The sequence below is a fragment of the Ursus arctos genome, unplaced genomic scaffold (assembly GCF_023065955.2).
Source record: "Ursus arctos isolate Adak ecotype North America unplaced genomic scaffold, UrsArc2.0 scaffold_18, whole genome shotgun sequence".
Classification (NCBI taxonomy): domain Eukaryota; kingdom Metazoa; phylum Chordata; class Mammalia; order Carnivora; family Ursidae; genus Ursus; species Ursus arctos.
Genome location: NW_026622852.1, coordinates 13,404,994 through 13,408,736, shown reverse-complemented (window position 1 = coordinate 13,408,736; position 3,743 = coordinate 13,404,994).

The window sequence follows — 3,743 nt, the reverse complement described above, 5'->3', positions numbered from 1 at the left end:
ATGGCAAGGCCTCTGGTATCCTGTGAGTCTTCTTTAACATATGAAAGTACTTTCTCAGCCTCCCTTTTTCCTTACCTTCCCCCCACCCCATAGTATGTACTCAGCCACCCTTCATGACCCGGGGCGGCAGCTCTTTCTGCCCACAGGTCCTGTCCCCGTGCTTTAATAAACCACCAATTTTGCACCCAAAAAAAAAAAAAAAAAAAAAAGGGGAAAGGGAAGAAAGCTAGCTGGGCCTAGGGCACAGAAATGCCAGAGCCTAGAGGGAGGGTACTCCGTACACGGTGGTGTATAGTTGGGAGGAAGAAGACCGGGGAGCCTGGAGATGTGCGCAGTGTTGGAGTTCACAAACCTGGCCAGGAGCGTTCCGTTCAAGGGTATCAGGCAATCGCTAAACCGCGCTGCAGATGGGAAGAGAGCCAAAAACACTTCTCAGCATCCGCGTTAACACCGGGTCACGGCCACCGGCTCGCGATGCCACTCAATAAAGAGTGCCCTGAGTATTCACCCTGTGCTTCTGTACACACGCCTCCATAGTGCACAAAGCAATTCCACCTGCCCAAACTCCCAAAGCTGGTAAGTGGCCGGGCCAGGACTCCCCAAGTTCCAGCCAAAGCTCCAGCCTCTCTCTTCCATAGCCAACTTGCCAAATCCAGTGGCTGGTTGGCTGATACTCCTGGAAGAAAAACTAAAAGCAAGAGCATCTGTATTGGGGGTGATTTGGAAAGGAACTAGGGGGAGTGGAAGCCTGCAATCAAAACCTACTCTGGTGAATGTTTCTCCAGCAGTGTCCTTCCAGAACAGTCAGTAAGAGTCAGGGCCTATGTGTGGCACATCCTGGGGCTTACCAGAATTTCCTGCAAGGCATTTTCTCACTTGGCTCAGTGGTCGCTGAGATTGTGTCCCCCCCCCCCCCCACCTTGCCCTGAGGCCTTTCCCCCTGCACATGCTTCTATGCTTTCCCCACCCCCTGCACCTGCCTTAGAGGAAAAGAACCTCTGTGAGGCTCTGTGGCCAGTGGGCACAGGGCATCCCACAGACATGCTAGGTGGGGATTGCAGAAAACCACTGGCTTAATCATCAGATGGATACAAACACCATAGCCACCTCCGGTTGTGATGAGGACTTGATAAAATGGCTAGAAAAAGGACTTTAAAAAGGCAGCCGTGCCTGGATGCCTGGTGCACACACACCTGGATGTTTGCTATTGTTAAGGAAAAGATCTGATCCGACCACCTAAAACTTTCAAACGTTTGTGTGTATTCAAAGGGCTCACTTCCTTGCCTGTAGCCTTCTCAAGAAAAAAAACACTGAAGCCCCCTATTGACCACTGAAGAAACAGTCGCTGACCTAGTCTCTGAATGTTTGTGGATTACCTCCTCCCACCCTCGCTTAACGGGACCAAGTATATGCTGATTTCACCCCAGCGACACGAGCAGTGATCTCCGCAATGGGCTGGAGAGGTTTGCATGGTACAACAGTGGTGCTCCTTTACTGCAGTCTAGAGCCCAATTTCCAAGGCAAGGATTTAGGTCTTGGCCCCCATTTCTTGATCTGTGGTTTAGATGGGTAAGAAGGGCTGACCTTTTCAATCCTGCAGCCCCAGCAACATGACATTTCACATGCTCCCGTTGTTCTTGATAACACTGACCAAGTTCTGGCTCATCCAATGAACTATGTGGCCTGGAACTGCAAAGGGGAAATGCTTCCTGGGGTTACCTGGTTATGATCAGATCTTTCCTTCACTGTAAGAGGAGGATCGCAGGCTCCAGCATCAGCACACGTAGAGCCAGAGTCCTTGGGGAACCCAGGACCGTGAGGGGCTTGCCATTCCCCTTACCCCCGATGATGGCACATTCTAGAGAGCCTGACCAAGTGTCCCAGCTCAGCGTCTTAGGGTCACACTGTGGCTTCTGGACACAACCGGGGGAATCCATCCGTTCTGTGTTTCTCAAATAATGCTCCTAGACCCCTTGGGACTCCCCCTACTCCCAGGGCAGTTCAGGGCCAGTACTAAAAGGATTGGCTGGATTACAAATTCCACTGTTTCATATATGGGCTCCCATCTGCTGAGAACAGATTGAAAACTGTAGTGCTATCCAGCCTCTCTTCGTGAAAGAAAATTAAATGGCACCTGAGAGAGAAGAGCTGAAAACATGATCCAGTCCCCCGGCCCTGGTGCACTTTCTCCACTATCCTTGTGATGGCGGGTGGTTGACCGCTCTGACCCCACCTTTGGAAAAAAATCACTTACCACTGTGCTGAGCACCTCCTGTCTACCAGGCATTCGCTGAGGTGTAATGAGGTGAACCTTCGGTTTGGCTGCCAGAGCCAGAAAGCCTAAATAACGGTTAACCCAAATAAAAGTTGATTTGTGTATCACAAGGCAGTCCAGGGTTGGTAGGGCAGCTCCACAAAACTTTGAAAACCCCAGGTTTCTGTCATCCCAAGGGTGTGGTGCTTTACTCTTCTTTCAAGATGGCAGCCAGAGCTCCAGCCAGCATCTCCACATTCTAGGAAGAAGAGTGGAAGGGCAACCAAGAAAAGGAACAAGTGGAGATAACAAGTTGCTTTTAAGGGAAGTGCAGTAGTAAGGGTTCTCCAGAGAAATAGAAAAAAAAAAAAAAAAAAACAACGGATAGAGATTTAAGAGGGCCTGGCTCATGCAATCATCTGCCATCTGCAAGATGTAGGCCAAGGAAAGCCAATAATGTAATTCTAGTTTATGTCTGAAGGCCTGAGAACCAGGGGAGCCAAGGGTGTAAGTCCCAGTCCAAATCCGAAAGCCAGAGAACAGATAACACCAAAGTTCGAATGTTCCTTGCTGCACATTTTTGTTCTGGAGCGGCCCTCCATGGATAGGATGATGTCTACCCACCTTGGTAAGGGATCATCTTCACTCACTCTGATTCAAATGCTAACCTCTTCCAGAAACAGCCTCACAGACACACCCAGAAATGCTTTACCAGCCACCGGGTCATCTCGTAACCCAGTCAAGTTGACCCATAAAGTTAACCATCAAGGGCAGTTTCCTGAAAGCTGCCACTATACCATTTCTACTTCCCTTCAGAGAGAAGGGATTGGTGGCTGGGGGTTTGCAGAAATGTAGACTTCTATTCCAGACGGCCACCTTCACAGCTAAAAATTGGAAATTCTATTACAAAGAAAAAAGGGGAACTGATCTTCGTGTAGGCAATGAGCAGTCTCTGCCACTCAAAGATTATTTCATTAATCCTACCCACGAACTTATGACGTAACCTCTGTCATTTTACAGATGAGGAAACTAAGTCTTAGAATTCTTGACAAGATCTCTTATTCAAAATTCCTGGCCGCCATCTGACTGAAACTCCAAAGGACCCTCAGCAAGAACTGCCCAGCCAGGGGCGCCTGGGTGGCACAGTCGTTAAGCGTCTGCCTTCGGCTCAGGGCGTGAACCCAGGGTTCTGGGATTGAGCCCCACGTCAGGCTCCTCCGCTATGAGCCTGCTTCTTCCTCTCCCACTCCCCCTGCTTGTGTTCCCTCTCTCGCTGGCTGTCTCTCTCTCTCTGTCAAATAAATAAATAAAATCTTTAAAAAAAAAAAAAAAAAAGAACTGCCCAGCCAAGCCACTCCTTAACTGCTGACCCTCAGACACTGAGAGAGAGTAAATGCTGACTCTTGCTTTAAGCCACTTGCTTTTGGGGTAACTTGGTATGCAATCACTCCTGCAGCTTATGGTGTGTGTCTTCCAAGAAGACTGCATT